The 18113-nt window shown below is 39.0% G+C and overlaps 1 protein-coding gene across 3 annotated transcripts in view; it reads right to left on the reverse strand.

Moving 5' to 3' along the window:
• The window catches only part of FGF12 (fibroblast growth factor 12), a 543009-nt gene that overhangs the window by 267213 nt on the left and 257683 nt on the right, over window positions 1–18113 (reverse strand). The gene's annotated exons all lie outside the window — the stretch shown is intronic.

Raw genomic sequence — 18113 nt, forward strand, 5'->3', positions numbered from 1 at the left:
ATTAGCATAAAGAACATATGAGACGAATCTCTAACAGAGCAAGTTCTAAGGTGTTACACATATTCTCACCAACTCTTATATAGTTCCTCAACAAATGTTACTGAGAAGTTCTGGGTGGCCACATAACTAGAAAAACAGATATAAATGTGCACAGGCTTTCCCAAAGTCACATATGAAAAAGAGCACAGGACAAGTAGCGTAAGATCTGGATTTGGTACGGCTTCTATCATGAGCCTGCCCTAAGACCCCAGGCCTTTCCTCCCCTTTGTGGGCCCCAGTCATCTCAGCTATAAAAGGAAGGAGTAGACTGGTAACCTCCATAGTCTGCTTGGAAAATATTTTCTTCTGAGGAAAAGGAAATACATCTCCTTCTCTGTTTTTCTAAAATTGAACAAATGGAAGTGTAAGTTAAAAGGTGAGTCAGGAAGTTGGAAAGAGGCTGTGGTCTAAATGTGTGTGTCCTCTCAGAATTCCTATTTTGAAATCTAATGCCCAATGTGATGGTGTTTGGGGTGGGGACTTTGGATGTTGATTCTAAAAAAATGAAATAAATAAAAGACATCCCGGAGGGCCTCTAGTCCCTCCCTTCTGCTCTGTGAGTCATAGCTAGAAGGTAGCACTATGAAAAGGAAACCAGGTTCTCCCCAGACATCCAACGTGCTGGCACTCTGAGCTTCAACTTCCCAACCTCCAGAACTGTGAGAAGTAAATCGTTCTTGTTTATAAGCTACCCAGTTATACTCTATGGTACTCAATTATAGCAACACAAGTGGACTAAAGCAACTGAAAATATATTAGGCTTCAAATTTAGAAATCTTTATAGCTACTCAAACAGATATTTCATTTTACCCCAGAAATGACCCCATTTCAGACGGTGGTATAGTAATAGGCCTTGTTAACTTCCTAAATGATTTCAGAATTGTAGGAGATAAAAATGTGTAATACAAAGGAAAGATGGTAACACCCCAGTAACTATATTAAGAACTGGAGAGACAGTGTACACACTTACTTTTATCTTTAGCTTTATTTGAAAGAGAGACACTTACATAAGAAGTATTAGGATTCAAAAGAACCAAATGTCTTGGGAGTAGGGGAGCGTGTGACTTGTAATCAGAATCCCAATTTTAAATTTAAATTTTTAAAATAGTTATAGAACCTAAGGTTAATTATTTTTTGTTTGATAGTCACCTTAGAAATAAGAATAAAAATACTAATATTATTTTGAATAATAAGTGAGAAAACACGTTAATTACTTGGCATGGTCCATGCCACATAGTATGTATCAAGTAAATGGTAGCTGTTTTTATTATAATGTGATCACCTTGAACTTCTCAATAACATTGTAGAGAGCTAGAAGGGTAGGTGAAAGTAAGTGTAATATTTTTGCACAACAAATGTGGCAGTGTCTAACAGTCTCAGTGTTCAATAAACATAAAAGCACAACTAATATTTTAAATCAGCATGGGAATTTCAATCTATAATTTGGGTTATCTGGATGGAAAAAGGAACACAATCCAAAGTTAATTCTAATCAATATGATGGGCATTTCCTTCATTTGGGAAAGAATATGAATAATAGTATAGTGGTTTTCACATCATTCCATTTAGTGCCCCAATAGTATGTGCTTGTAAAAGGAGGTATAAGTACCACATTGAGGGGGAAAAAATGGAAAAGGAGATACTGATACAGCTTTTAAACTGCACTTGCTGGTACAGTCTTGACAGAGCATCAATGTAACTAAGACTCAGCCAGAAGGGAGCAGAATCCTTCCATGTTATTTCCAAGAAGCAGAATGAAAGCTGCTTATTACAGCCACCTGCAGAGTAGAGGTATGGGGAACACAGCTTTCTCTCTTGCCTGATGCCATCTGAAAAATGTGCCCGCTAATTTTATATTTGTTTAGTCCAGAGAACAGAGCCAAGATACTCAGGTAACTAGCCACAAAGAAAGTCTTAGAACTTTATCTGCATTTTTCCAACCAAAATGGATGCTGCTATTGTAGAAAGTTAGGTCAGGTGGAAAATGCTTTCCTTACTCTCAAGTCCCTTAAGATTCTTCCCAATTATGATTTCTCTTGTGAACTCCCAACAGGACTCCTCCCTACACCACACACACACACACACACACACACACACACACACACACAGATCATTGCACACAACACACACTCATTGCAGTATGTCGAGGATGCTTTCTGGCGTTCTCACAGCAAAGACAGCCTTCTGCCTTGCATTATGTTGATATGTGTCTTAGTCATGTCTTATCTCCTCTACTAGATTATGATTTCCTAGAAAGCAGGGAATCTAATTTCCTCATTTAGAAGTAGGCGTTCTAATTAAATGTGTGTTGGAAGGAAGCAGTGGGGGAATGAAATAAGGGAGAATAAGAGTTCATGTGTATGAAATAAGAGGAACAAATTATGATGGAAACAACCTCTCTGATAACGATGTTGATTTCTACACTTCTGAGTTTCCAAACAAATAATTCAGAGAGAGTTCCCTTTTAAAATTGCAAAATATTCAGAGTATCAAATTTAAAAGAAAAAGAAAAAAACACTACTTGGAATATTAGCACCATAGAAAGGACCTAAACTCTGTCAGTGAATCTTCTCTTTTATTCTCATAATTGAACAGTGTTTCAGGAAATGGTAGAAAGAACTCCAAATCTGGGCATCATCCCACACTTCCTCAACCTGGTGAAACTGTCAAAGTCTGAAACAGTAAAATGTGAGGGGAAAATTGGTAGCCAATACTTCTTATTCTTTACAGACTCACAGGAAGAATAAGAAAGGATTTCAGGGGCACCTGGGTGGCTCAGTCTGTTAAACACCTGTCTTTGGTTTAGGTCATGATCCTAGAGTCCTGGGATCAAGCCCCACGTCGGGCACCCTGCCCAGCAGGGAGCTTGCTTCTCCCTCTCCCTCTATTTGTTCTCTCTTTTTTTCCCTCAAATAAAATCTTAAAAAAAAGAAAGGATTTTAGGAATAAATTATTCCAGCACCTTACTTTAGAGACAGAAACTGAGGTTGTTCCCTCGAACACTTCATATGCCTTAAAAACCTCCACGTCTCTGCATGTGGTAGTTAGAAATTACCTCTCCTGTGTCTGTCCTAATTCATATGTCACCTCCTTCTTGACACCTTTCTGGATTCCTACTGTTTATTAGCTCTCCTTCAAGCTGCCTGGATCATTTTTATACACTTTAATTTATATACTGATATAAAGTGGCTTTCCCAATTAGACCATGAATTCCTGTAGGGCAGGAAGCATGCTTATCTTACCTAATCCCAAACATCTAGCAAAATGCTTTTTAATTTTTTTTAGACTCCACAAATTGAGGGGTGCCTGGGTGTCGGAGTCTGCTGAGCATCTGACTCTTGATTTCCATGCAGGTCATGATATCAGGGTGCTAGGATGAAGCCCTGCGTGGGGCTCTGCTCTCAGCATAGAGCCTGCTTCTCTCCACCCTCCTCTCTTCCTCTCCTTCTGCCCCTCCCACTGCTTATGCTCTCTCTTTCTAAAATAAATAAATAAATCTTAAAGAAAAGACTTCATGAATTAAAATTGGTTTGAAATATCCAAGATCATCGAAAGAGATGGGAAAAGACGCTGGCAACAGGCTCACCTGTTGGTGAAACCTAAAACATCTCTTAGCTACAGCAGCCCCTACAGACTAATCATTTTAAATCATAAAAGACAGTAACACTTTCTTAAATGCAGACTTGTGAGGGCTACTTAAAAGAAGAACAGACTAGTCGTGATGTGTGGGAAGAGGAGCTAGTCCTCTGTAGTACACCAGCTTGGAAAGAAGGATAGATTTGGGATTTTTTTTTAAGATTTTATTTATTTATTAATTAGAGATAGAGATAGAGATAGAGAGAGAGAGAGAGAGAGGCGGAGACACAGGCAGAGGGAGAAGCAGGTTCCATGCAGGAGCCTGATGTGGGACTCAATCTCGGGACTCCAGGATCACACCCTGGGCCAAAGGCAGGTGCTAAACCGCTGAGCCACCCAGGGATCCCAGATTGTGGATCTTAATAAATGAGTTAATGTAGATAATATTTATAGATTTGAGAGGATATCTGTTAATACTTTCTGAAAAAATACTGTTTGTGTGTTGCACCAGAAAATACCATCAAAGAGAAAAAGTGAGATGAAAGGCATTTAAGATATTCTTTGCAACAAGTAAGTAAACAAACACATATACCTAGGCACAGATATTCCAGATGCCCTCTTCAAAGCCACACAGAGATTTTCAATAATAATAAAATTATCTCAGCTGCCACTATGCCATTTTTATCAAATAGTCATAGCAATTTTAAGATGAGCCCATTGGGGAGGTATTATAATTACTTTGAGAATCAGCCCTCCTTTTGTACATCCACACTCATAAAAGCGTTATTTACAATGGCCAAAAGGTAGAAGCAACCTAAATGTCCCTCAAAGAATGAATGAATAGATAAAGTATGATATATGCATATACTGAAATATTATTCAGCCTTAAAATGGAAGGAAATTCTGTAACATGCTACAGCATGGATGAAGCTTAAGGATATTATGCCAAGTGAAATAAGCCAGGCACAAAATGGCAAAAACTGAATTATTCTTCTCATGTGAGGCACCGAGAGCAGTCAACTTCAGAGAAACAGAAAGTAGAATGGTGGTTTCCAGGGGCTGGGTGAAGGGGGGGATGAACAGCTGTTCAGTGGGTATAGAGTTTTAGTTTTGCAAGTTGAAAAAGTTCCAGAGTCCCATTGCACAACGATGTGAAAGTACTTAACACTACTGAGTGGAACATTTAAAGATGGTAAAGATGATAAATTTAATGTTATGTGTTTTTTTACCACAATTAATCTTTTTTTAAAGGGACTGGAACATTCCTTGAAACAAGATGCCTGAAACACTTTAAACTCTATCTTTCCACTTAATTTTTGATTCCCACTCTCTAAATGGTTACTGTACAATACATAACTATTTCTCAGAGCAATACACAAGTTGGCTAGAAGGTATTCGATTCATTCACTTAGATTGTTAGGTCTAAGGTAATGCATTTGGCTCTGAATGAAAGGGGGAAAGAAGGAAAGCATTTTGAAAACTGTTATCTTTTAATAGAAAACACTATCAGGAGGGCAGTGCTAGATGAGTCTTCGTGAGTACAGGTAAGGGAAGACAAGATGTATATCGATACAGAATCTAAAAACCTGCTTCTACACCATAACCAGTATTCCATGGCATATTTGTTACCTGAATTTCTGAGTTTTCTGAATGGTTAAGTCTGCACTCAGGATCAATGATTTCTAAATTCCACTAAACACTTCTTTATTTCAAGAGATAGTTGAGGTTGCCTGCCAGCACCAAGCTACAACGGAGTCAAACTGCTTTCCCCAAGCACCAGACATTAGTTTGAAGAAACCTTGAAAGCCAGAGGAGCACAGGAAAAGATGATGACGTGAGTTATCTTGAGAACTCCAACACAAAGGAGACCCAGATGGAGAAATGACTTGGATCACTTTAACAAAGGCAAACACTGCCTGTACCACCCACAATGAATATCAGACTTTCATAGGAGCTGGGGCCTGAATAGAGAAACCGGTGGTACTTGTAAACAGTAAGGTGAAAAGTTTCAATTTAAGCTTTGTATCAGGTTGATTTTCTTGCAAGTCACAAAAGAAAGGAGCTGATTAGATCTTAGCTAAAGGGGAGAAGCAAAATAACTTTATTCCCTGATGGTAAGACTATATTAAAAGAAAAGGTGGAAAGGGAATTTTAAAAGTATATACCACTTTATTCCTGTATTTCTAATGTAAATTATGCCTAGAAAACTGATAAAAATCAAGATGCTGCCTTTACCCCATTATCCTACTTTTTATGATAAAAAATGACAAGGGAAATGTGACAGTTCAAAATATAAAACCTGCTGAACAGAAAATAATTCTGATAGAATCACATAATTCTGATAATATCCTGGAGTTGGAAGTCCAAACTGCCCAACTCTTCATCAAATGACAAGTGTTTCTTGAAAATCTCCACTGATGGACCGTCACAACCTCCTGAGACCTCTCCTCTGCCACCAGAATGAGCTCTGGCTTTAATACCTCCTTCCCTTAATCTTAACATCTCTGTCACCTCTAAATACGTTAGCCTGAGTCCTAGCCAATTACAATTCAACTCATTTTAAAAGGACTATAAACTTTTTGGATTTCATAAAGGCCATAAATTATTTACATATGTGAATCTCAATATATTATTGTTGAAAAGTATAACTTTGATTAGTCTTTTTACCATCTAGAAATCTTGATGAAACATTAGACTCAATAGGTCAAACTGGCCTAACTTGTCCCACCAGCTATCAGGTAACAGCCTTAACCTCTACTGGGTTATCAAACAGGAGCATTGAGCATTCTCTTTGACTATAACCTCTCCTTCACATAACCTGGAGCACAGTGCCCACACGTCTGCACATGGGTACGCCTCACTCGATGTCATCCCCACGCTGTCTCTTTGTTGCCTCCTTTCTGTTCTCACTGCTCCCTCCTTACACAGGCTTCCCCCAACACCCACCTGGCAGCACAGTCTGCCTGCCTATGATCTCTCACCCTTCATTCCCATTCCTCAAAGGACTTATTTCAGCAACCAACTTTCAATGTTTATTGACACCAGTATGCTCCAGATCCCGCCCCAGGTGTGAAAAAAAGATATACAAATGAATTATGACGTTTGCCTGCAAGTAGTTGAGCATCAAATGGAGATAACAAAACTTAATTAAAGAATCATATCACAGAATAAACAATTACAATCACGTTCAAAGTGCTGTGGGAATCTTGATTCAGATGGAAGAAGGGGCAACAGTAAAGCCAGGCCTTAAAAAAATAAGACACCTTCTTTTTTTTTTTTTTTTTTTCAATTTTTATTTATTTATGATAGTCACAGAGAGAGAGAGAGAGGCAGAGACATAGGCCAAGGGAGAAGCAGGCTCCATGCACCGGGAGCCCGATGTGGGATTCGATCCCGGGTCTCCAGGATCGCGCCCTGGGCCAAAGGCAGGCGCCAAACCGCTGCGCCACCCAGGGATCCCGGCACCTTCTTAATACAATTTAAAATGAGCTTTTCTCAGGTCATGCTTTCAAAAGGTAAGATTAGAACTGGCTAAGAATAGTGAGGCATGCATAGTAGGTAGGAGGTAAGATGGGTTCAATCACTTCACAAGACAACTTGGAACATGTAAGAAATGTTGTGGAAAGGTAACAACCTAAACATTAAAACAAAGAGAGTTTAAAAGTATGCTACATACACAAACATGAAACAATCTTTAAAAAATCATATCACCAAATCAAATAAAAAAGGAAATGGAATTACAGTATTCAGAGAAAATGTGAAATGCTGAACTTTACCATTCATAGGTCTCAATTTTATTTCAAACTGCATACTGCACATACATATCTACGTATGAGAATCTATATGTGAGTTTACATATAGGAAATATGTGCCTCCATTATCATATAGATGTACATATGAGAATTATAAGCTTATACAAATAGATGTGCAAACAGCAAATATCAATAGTCCTCATCTCTATTTGGTTACTCTATGAAAGATTTAAGTTTTCTTCATATTTTTCTATATTTTCCACACTTTCTATAATGAACAAGTTTTAAGTGTAACCAGAAACTCCTTTCCCCACTACATGTTATTTTTAAAGAAGACCTAGGATGTGGATGAACAGGTGATGGTGTGGACCTAGAGGAGAGGTTACTACAGAAAGAGAACCTTATGGACCAGCCAGCATGGGAGTACATGGTATATGAGGGGAGATGTTGTGGTCCACAGTACTGGAAGCGCTGAGTAAATTACTCAACATCAATTGTTTAAATTTCACTTAGAACACTGGTTCTCTTTCATGGATTTTTTTTTAATTTTTTAAGAATAGCCATTCTAATCAAAAGATGACAAACAACAGCATCAAGGAACAAAGAGTCAGGATTCCCATTTGTATGGGAGATCACAAAGAAAAAGCATGTTGTTAGGGGAAAAAAATTGCCAGGGGAAAAGTTTAGTCCTTAGCAGTCCACCATAGGATCCCACAAAAATCAATGTGACCATCCGAAAATGGATTTTCAGTACCACAATATTTTATCACTCATTCATTCCACAAAATTTTCTGACCACCTGGGGACAAGCACCCCACGAGGCACCAGGGGTAAAGCCATGAACAAGACAAATAGCCCTGCTCCCCTGGTGTTCACATTCTTCTTTTAGGCCTAAATAATATTCCTAAAATATAATATTCCTAAAATCTTGTTTTTGTCATTTTTGTACTCAAAGAACTATTATTTCCCCAGGATAATTTCCAGCCTTCCATAATCAGAGAAGTGGCAGAGGGAAAGAGCAAGGAACCAGAAAGTCTACAAAACATCTAAACACTTTTTCATGTGTCAAATTAAGCATTTCTTGAGCGTCCTTTGCCTTCCCTGGAAGAGGGGGATACGCACATGCTCCCTGCTTTCCTGCTCAGGTTGTTACAGAATGATGGATAAAGTGCTTTAACCTATAAGTCACTGAAGCATCTTTTGCCCACAAGATCCTATGCAGGTAAGACTCATTATCCCTTTCTCTTTGCCAGAGAGCATCCTCTCCCCAATGCACAACCTTGCTTATCTTCTTAGTCCCCTGACCTGGGCAGCCTCTCCTTCCTCTCTGCCCATTCGGATCCCAGTACCCACTTCTTCCAAACCACTCCCTCCAAGAAGCCCTTCCTAGTACTTCCAGGAAGAAAAATAGAGAGAGAAAACCTCTATTTGTCACGCTTAAACAAAACAAAACACAGAATTGGTTTTGTTTGTTTACTCATTTCTTTTATTTTGCTTCTACATTAATAAGTTGTCTAGGGGCGCCTGGGTGGCTCAGTGGTTGAGCATCTGCCTTTGGCTCAGGTCGTGATCCCAGGGTTCTGGGATTGAGTCCCTCATCAGGCTCCCTGCAGAGAGCCTTCTTCTCCCTCTGCCTGTGTCCCTGCCTCTCTCTCTCTCTGTGTCTCTCATGAATAAATAAATAAAATCTTTAAAAAATTGTCTAACTTGCATAGATACCACCCTAATTATTCAAAGGGAAAGAAGTTTTGTTTGTTTTACTAGGCAAGATATTAAGAAGGAAATAATTTTTAAACCCTCTTTGAAAACTAATTTGAGCTTGGAAATTATTTTTAAAATGTGCTTAGAAATGTTGTGGGGGAGGGGCTCTTCATGTTAAAAATCACTTAAGTCATCATCACTGCAGTTACAGCAAGACACTCCAGTGAATTTAAGTAATTAAATGGATCAGAGTTGCACATAAACTACACGTCTGCGATACAATGGAAATGACTCAATACCCAAAGTTATTTCCATAAATATGGTCAAATCAAATTGTAAGCACTCCCCCCATTCTACATAAGCCCAACTTTCTTCAAAGGGTCTTGAGACACAGAGCCCAGTCAAAAATTCAACCTCATCCAAGGAAACTCCCAAATCCACCCAGTTGAAGAGAATCATCACTTCCCTCGTGCTTCCCTTGAATAGCCTGTGGGTATTACTCTATAAAACCCAAATGGCAATACTTTGCAGTTAACAATATATTGTCCTATAAATGATTGCATTTGATCCTCATAAATGCCCTTATAAGATAATTAAACAGCAGGAAAAACTGAGGATTAAAAAGCTGAAGTAAGGAGTGCCTGGGTGGCTCAGTCAGTTAAGTGTCCAACTCTTGATTTCAGTTCAGATCATGATCTCAGGGTCCTGGGATTGAGCTCCACATTGCGCTCCACGTTCACCACAGTCTGCTTGAGATTCTCTCTCTCTCCATCTCTCCTTCCACTCCTCCCCAACTTGTGTGCTTGCCCGTGCTCTCTCACTCTAAAATAAATAAATAAAATCTTTTAAAAAAATTAAAAAGCTGAAGTGACTGGTAAATGAAGGCACTTGAGCCGGGTCTCCCAACTGCATTCAGTGTTCCATATGCTCTGCTGGGATATTCTTTGTAAAATCAGGTTTAGAATATGTTTCTGATTTATTTTTATGTACCCCACTGCTTTTCACATGGAAAGTTCAAGAAACATTTGCTAAATTAAATTGAAAATTGAAAGTTGGACAACTTAAAAATTTGGTAGGGGCAGTGCTGATCATTTCAGCTGTGTCTTATGCATTAATACATTATATATATATATATATATATATATATATATATATATATATATATATATATATATATAAACCTGGTCCCTAGAAGAGACAGGACACATCCTGAGATGGTTGTATGTTCCCTGTGAGCTGCTAGTCTCAGAGAGGTCATGAAATGTTCTTCTGTGAGACAAGGAATCAATTCCTGAGGTCATGGGTATATTGCAAAGACCTCAGGCTTTCAAGAGAGATAGACCTGGATTCAAATTCAGAGTTTGCTTCTTACATTTGGGCAAACTACTTGATTTCTAAAGCCTTGGTATCTTGATCCTGAAAAATGGGATAATCATGCCTGCCTCACATACTTACTCTTTTTTTTCTTTTTTAAGATTTTATTTATTTATTTTGAGAGAGACAGAGAGATAAACCATGAGTAGACAGTGGGCGAAGCAGACTCCCTTGCTGGACAGAGAATTCAATGCGGGATGAATTGCTCAATCCCAGGATGCTGAGATCATGACCTGAGCCAAAGGTACATGCTAAACCAACTGAGCCACTCAGGCGCCTCTCACATAATTATTCTGAGCCAGAAAAGAACAAAAATAAAGGAGTACATGGTTGAAACTCAAAAAATATTGCCTTTTTCTTTCTGTGGTAGGCAGAATTCTAGGGTGGCTTTTTCTATCCCCTAATATATAATCCACTCCTCTTAAGCATGAGTGGGACTGTGAATAGGATGGACAGTCATTCCCTGGATTATGTTATATTACATAAGAGTCCTCCTTAGCAGGAAGGTTCTCTTGTTGGTCTTGAAGAAGCAGACTGCCATACTGTGCCTATGGAGATGGCCATGTGGTATTGTTCCGAGGGCAGCCTATTAGACCTGAGAGCGTCATGGCTGATAGCCATCCACAAAGATGGGGCCTCAGTCCTCCAATCTTAAGGAACTGAATTCTCCCAACAACCTGAATGACCTCTGGAAGAGAGCTTCAAGCTCCAAAGGGGATCAGAGAGACAGTGACTGCAGTCTTGTAAGATCTTGAGCAGAAACCCCAATCAAGCTGGGTCAAATTTCCCAACCTACTGTAACATCATAAGCAGATGTTTGGTTTGTTTGTTTTTTTATGATTTTTTAAAATTTATTTATTCTTGAGAGACACACAGAGAGAGAAGCAGACACACAGGTAAAGGGAGAAGCAGGCTCCTTGCAGGGATCCCGACATGGGACTCGATCCTGGGTCTCCAGGATCACACCCTAGGCCGAAGGCAGCGCTAAACCACTGGGCCACCGCGGCTGCCCACAGATGTTGTTTTAAGCCAATAAATGTTTTGTAATTTGTTATATGGCAAGAGAGAATTAATATATCTTTCCTAAATGAAACAAACCACAGTGGTCTGTAGAATTTGTAAGCTTCCTGAGGATGCCAAGTCATTTTAGCAATACTCTGATCACCCACGCAATTCCCAGAAATGGTACCCTTCAGATCACCAAATACTGGAGAATCCAGCTGTCATCAAACCCCCCATATGTTCCACTCCAGGAATTCCTAGAAAGGACATTGATTCATCATTCTTATACTAGTTCTTTTCCAGGGCAATCTGGGGACCCTAGCACACCAGTCATCGTGACAAGAAGGCAGAATCACAAAACTTTAGAGCTAAAAGGATCCTTAGAGATACTAGGAGTAATCTCATCCTAATTCACTTTATAGATGGAAAGAGTGAAGCCCAGAAAGTATCTTCCTCAACCTCTCACAAGTAGTCAATTGTACGAACACAGTCAAGTTTTGTGAGGTGTAAAACTTATACAGTTTGAGGGACCCTTGATTCAAGAATATATAAAATTACTTCTCAAGCCAGTATTTAAAATAAATAAAAAACAATAAAATAAAATAAGAAATCAGGCCAAATTACACATTTGTAAAAAAGAATTATATATAACCTAGTCATCACAACATCCAGATATAGCTTTAATATGTATGCCTTATAAATTTTGTCTATATGTGCTCTCATTGTTTCTTCATGTAACAATTTTGCAATATTTTCTAAAGAGAAAATAAATGATTCAATCTTGCTTCTAACTTGGTTTGTTGTGCTTATTAATAGTTAAAAGGTGTTTAATTCAGCTTTACTAATCATTATTATTGTCACGTAAATATTTAGGTATATTGTCAAATTTGATTTAAAGACAAACTCGATTTCTATTCCATATGAGGTGTAAAACTTGAAGAATTCCCCCAAACTAATTTCTGTCCATTGATCCTTCACTGGAATAATTTCAAATCACAATATAATATCTGGCCCTGACCTCCATGTCATGTTCCCAGCAAGTCAGCACTGGGCAGCTGGAGTATTGCAAACAAGGGTTTACTTGGAAGTGACTGTAAGCATACATGATGATAATCCTACTAAATCCAATTTAAATGTATCCCCAACTCAACTTCCTTTTGACCAGATTCAAAAAATGGCAGAAACAGCTCTTCTGTCTTTCCACATGGAACAAGTGACAAAGGAGGGTACAGAGGAAAAAGTCAGCAACCTTACCCAACTGTGGTCAAAATATCTTACTTTTGTAAATTTACAAAACATCTATGAACATGTGAACACATTACTAGGGCCCTCCTAGAGTGTGGGAGGGTCTGTACAAGTGAGGAACCCATGAAGCTGAAGCTTCTTTAGCTTTTAATCAATGCAGGTAAAGGACATCAATTTTACCCTAAAACCTGTGAGATAGGGATGTCTGGGTGGTTCAGTCCATTGTGAGCCCAATTCTTGATTTCAGCTCAGGTCATGATCTTATGGGTCCTAAGATCAAGCCCCAAGTTGGGCTCCATGCTCATCACGGAGTGTGCTTGAAGATTCTCTCCCTTTGCCCATCCCCTTGCTTGCATGCACATGCTCTCTCTCTCTCTCTAAAATCAATCAATCTTTAAACACAGAAACACACACAAAAACTGTGAGACCAACTAAGGTTTTTGTGGAATGAGGAAAACAAGGCTTAGAAAAATTAAATAATTTCCCAAAGTCTTATCACAAGTCAAGTGTGGAGGTGGAACTGAACCCAGGCAACCTGAATCCAGCTTTCACATTCTTTACCATTTGCTGCACATACCACATACTTCCATAGGGGCAGGCTTGTGATGGTGCTTGTGTGTGTTCGTGCATGCATGTGCATGAACACATGTGTGTGCATGTATGTGTGCATGCCTGTGTGTGTGTTTGGCAGACAGGAAAGGAAGCAAGTGTTCTGTGATTCAAAATTAATGTAGAGTGAACTTTTGTTGAGTTCTTATTTGCTCCACTTGATTTCAGTTATAACCTATAGGAATAGAAAATGGGTTGTGGAGTTGACTTGAGGAATCATAAGCAGCAGTCACTGATTGTCAAAAACTAATTTGACTCAGCAGTGATTGGAAAGCCCATCTCAAGGGTTTTCTCTCCAGATCACAATAGGCTAGTTAAAACCCCATGATCAGGATATCAAAAGTAAGAGGATGGGCACCTGGCTGGTTCAGTCAGAGGAGCATGAGACCCTTGATCTGTGGGTTGTAAGTTCAAGCACTATGCTGGGTGTCAAAGTTACTTAAAAAATAATTTCTTTAAAAAAAGTGAGAGGATAAACTCACTCATGGTGGAGTCTCTCTGCATATAGTGGGGCAGCAGTACTCTTTCATTCAGCTGTGTCTTACTCCATGAGCAAGCCTCCCAGTGGAGATGTCTTAGCTACTGAAGGGTTCAAAGGACACTGATGAAAGAATTAGGAGAAATGGCTCTATGTCTTATTCTCAATATTACTCCATCTATGAAACTTTGGATACATCCTATTCCTCTTGCTCTCACTTTCCTCAGTGGGATAAGTGGTTATATAGGTGCTCTCCTGTTCTATGATCTATGTTCTTATCTTTAAACCACAAATTGAAGGCTCAAGAAGAGAAAACATGGATGGCTGGAAGGTAGGGGGAATATCCTGTATTTAACTCAGATCTCTTTCTACAATACTAGCTAAAAACAGAAACCAAACCAAAAAACTGTAATTTGATTTCTTTGAATACTAAATAAGGAATAAATTTTTAATTATTTTTAAAAGAAAAGCAGAATTTCAATTCAAAGATTGAAAGCCACTTACAGGAGAAAGGAAATATTAGCAAAGATCTCTGAAAGAGCCCTGGCCTTCTGGTTCGCTACTCCTGGGCTTCTCTCATGTAATCATCCCCATGCTCATGGCCTCCTGCATCTCAAGTTTCAGGAAATCAATTTCTGTTCCCAGGACAGCATTGCTCAGCCAGGGCACCATGGAGGATTCTCCTGAGCCTTATTTTTCTTATCCATCACGGAAGGAACCTCACCTAGTTACTTCCTTAAATCTTTCCACATCAGAAATTCTGTTGTGTTTTTTTTTTTTAAGGCAAGTTACTCTGAACAACAAAATAAGGTATTGCTGTTACTGCTGAAGCATACCACACCTTAGTCGATATAAGCATTCCTTCTCCTTGTTCTGTTTGATCTCTGCTGCTATGATCTGTTTCTGTGGTTTTTCCAGCACAGATCGATTTTCCATGGGTTGCCATGTGAAACCCCCAATCATGTTAAATGATAAATGATATTTGTTTAACTGAGTTTTATAATCCCCTGGTATTTTTTAAAAGAATGCTTAAGGAAACAATACACCACAACTGATATATCTAATTATTTCAGTTAACCTGAGTTATCCTCAGAGATTTCTTCTTGCCGCTACTGAACACCTACGTCATGCCGGGCACTGTGCTGAGTGCTGGGGTTCCAAGGGAAAGATATCATAACCCAGGATGATGTGGTCATAGCCCCATCAGGAGGATCACCCTCATTCTGGACGGTGATCCAATATAAACTGGTGAAGGATAGAAGCCCTCTGGGTTCGAATGATCTATTTTGTTGTAGTGTGGTGCCAGAGAGAAATGCTCACCTTCTTTTATGTCTCGCTGTGCCCCCTTTGATACGGTGGGAGAAAGTCAAAGTTAAGTACTGAAAATTAGTGGATCTTAAATATCCATACACATCAGAATCACCTGGAGAGGCTTGTTGGACCAGATTACAGTGCCTCACTCAGATTTCTGATTCAGAAGGTACTAGGTGGGGCCAAGAGCTTGTGTTTCTAACAAGTTCCCAGGTGATGCTGATGTTGCTGATGTGGAGCCCATAGTTGGAGAACCTCTATTGAAAGGAATGATAATGAACTGGTCTGGGATGAGGCTCTAACACTGGTAGGTGTGAAATACTCCTCATGGGTACCACTGTGCAGTTAGGCTAGGAGAGCCACTGGTTTAGATCAGATGATGTTACCTTCCCCAAATAATTGCACTCACAAGATAAGCTTTTAAAGCTATGTCTGTTTCTCTGTAGCTTTCCTGAATAACAATTTCTTTGCTTGTAGTTTCAAACTTCTAGGTAAAATTATGCTTATGATGACATTTTCCAGAAAGGACTAGAATGCAGCCCATGTTTTCTGATTGCTGACTACATACACGGAGCTGTGTCTTCCAACGCTGTATTGGGTGATGAAGAACACAAAGGTGAGGACCCACCACAAACCAGATTGGTATGGAAGGACACAAAGATTAAGATATTCATTCAAAAAACATGGGGGCACTTGATGGAATGAGCACTGGGTGTTATGCTATATGTTGGCAAATTGAACTCCAATAAAAAATTAATTAATTAATTAAAAATAATATCTCTGAGTGAGTTCAGAGCACGGTGCCAAGGACCTCAGGCTTTTCTCTTTAAAATGGGAGGCAAAAAAAATAAATAAATAAAATAAAATAAAATAAAATAAAATAAAATGGGAGGCAATCGAGGTTTTTTTAAGGGTGAGAGTAATATAATCTGAATTGAATCTTTGCAGTGTGTATCTTAGGTTCATTAAAAAGACCTTGGAGCAAGAGATGCTGGAGAAAGGGTCATAGATAAGCAGAGGGAAGAGAATCAATGCGCTGGGAGAGGAGGAATGAGAAATTGTTAAGGAAGCCAGTGCCTAGAGAAAGAAGCCAACAGAGCTGCAAAAATGACAACGAAATCCTGACAATCCCATTCTAAAGATCATTAGGAGAGCAGAAAATATTGTTGGTATTAAAAGGCATCTGTGAAATATAAGGTGATTAAAGAGAAAATTGCTTCTTGTATAAAGAACAAGTTGGGTAGCAGCATTTGCCCTTTAGCCAGAAGCTTTAAGGAAAAGCCAGTGGAATTTATAAAGAGTAGGAGAATATTTGCTGGTAGCCTCCATTCCAAATTTGTTTATTTCTTCAGCCTCCCATTAATCTGGAGACAGTGCTGAATAAAACCCTTCTACTTTAAATCGCCAGCATCCTTGAACTTCAGGAACATCCTCCTGCTCTCTGCCACTCCCTCATTCAGTTCCATTGGCTGTCTCTTCTTTTCTTCATCCCTAAATAAATGTATTCCCTGAATCCTATTCTTTGGCAGCCATATCACTTCTATTAACCAAAACAATATTTTTTTTCCAAAATAATATTTTCTGTAGTGATGAATCCAACCTTTTTCTCAAACACCTATAACGATCCTGAGTTTGGGTCCCTCATTTAGAGTTGCCTCTGGACATATCTTCCAAGCTGTATCTTAGGCACGTCAAACAGCAGGATGCTATTTTATTCATTTTCACCTATTGATGAGATCCTACCATTCTTTTTTAAAAATCTCAAATGTACGATGAATGAACCTCTGGTTCTAACTGGATATTTATTCTCAACTTCGTATTTTCTTCATTTCTCTGACATTTTAATTGTGGCCCATAACCTTCTAATTGCAGGTCTCTTCCAGATGTTAAAATGATTGAGGACAGTGAGCATGCCTTGTTCATTTGCATGTCTGCCACTGAAGGCTTGCAACTTACCATTTGTTAAGTGATTTGGGAAGGTAAACAAAGGGCTTATTTTAAGCTTTCTTGAAAATTTATAGCCAATCTAGAAGAAGCCATTCCCAGGAAAATAGAATAGATTTGGCTCTATCAGTCAAGAGGTAGAACCAGAGATTCCCGGTCCTTTTTTTTTCCTGACACCAGGGCAATCAGATCACTCATTAACAAGTCTCCTGCTCTGAACTCAGAAGGGTACAAGCCAGAGCAGAGTACCCAGAGCTGCCATAATCAGGCAGATATTACTAAAGAGGAAAACATTCATGACAAAGATAGACAATTGATCAGAATTCCAGCAAAAGAAGCTCATGCTTGACCAGTACATAATCACACTGGCATTTGCTGTATTACTAAAGAAACCCATCTGCATGTGTTGCACCATTTCAGAGCTCTTGGGGCCCACAGACCTCTCTCTGGCTTTATAAAGCCCTCTGGTTTTGGAGAAATGGAGTTTGGTCTGAGAAAAGCACCTCCACATGGCTGAACTAAATTAAGAGAGTATGGGCAACCCTCATGGGTCACTTTGTCCTCAACTGTAACACAAAGTATGTGGACCTAGTCATATGTTCTTTGCAGTGGGTCCTCCAGAATCATCCAAAATACAGAAAAACCAACATAGAATTGTGGGCCTTTATCACATTCTTATGGATGTATCTGAATCTGATTGCCCTCATCCATAAGACTGTGATAAAGGTTTTTTATTGAAACAGTAATTTGTTGAGTACAACAGCCCCTTCAGTCCATTGACCCAGTCTTTATTCTCTCCTGCTAACACACATTTTACTACTGTCAATATTCTTTATATAGATTTTAGAGCCTCCACTGGTAATTCTTCCCAATATTTCTTTATATTCTGTACAATGAAGAGCTTTTACCCATCCCCAGTGCTGCTGAAAGGGATGTTGAACTTTTGTCAGTATAAAGCAGTGTCCCATGAAAACACTTGTTAAGCCATTCTTTAATCTCTTATTTGTGGAATCAGAATATTCCCATTTTCTTGGATCATTCACTCAACAAATATATAGTGATTTCCTAGTATGTTTTGGACAT

Source organism: Canis lupus, chromosome 34, assembly GCF_011100685.1.
Source record: "Canis lupus familiaris isolate Mischka breed German Shepherd chromosome 34, alternate assembly UU_Cfam_GSD_1.0, whole genome shotgun sequence".
In the NCBI taxonomy this organism is placed as follows: domain Eukaryota; kingdom Metazoa; phylum Chordata; class Mammalia; order Carnivora; family Canidae; genus Canis; species Canis lupus.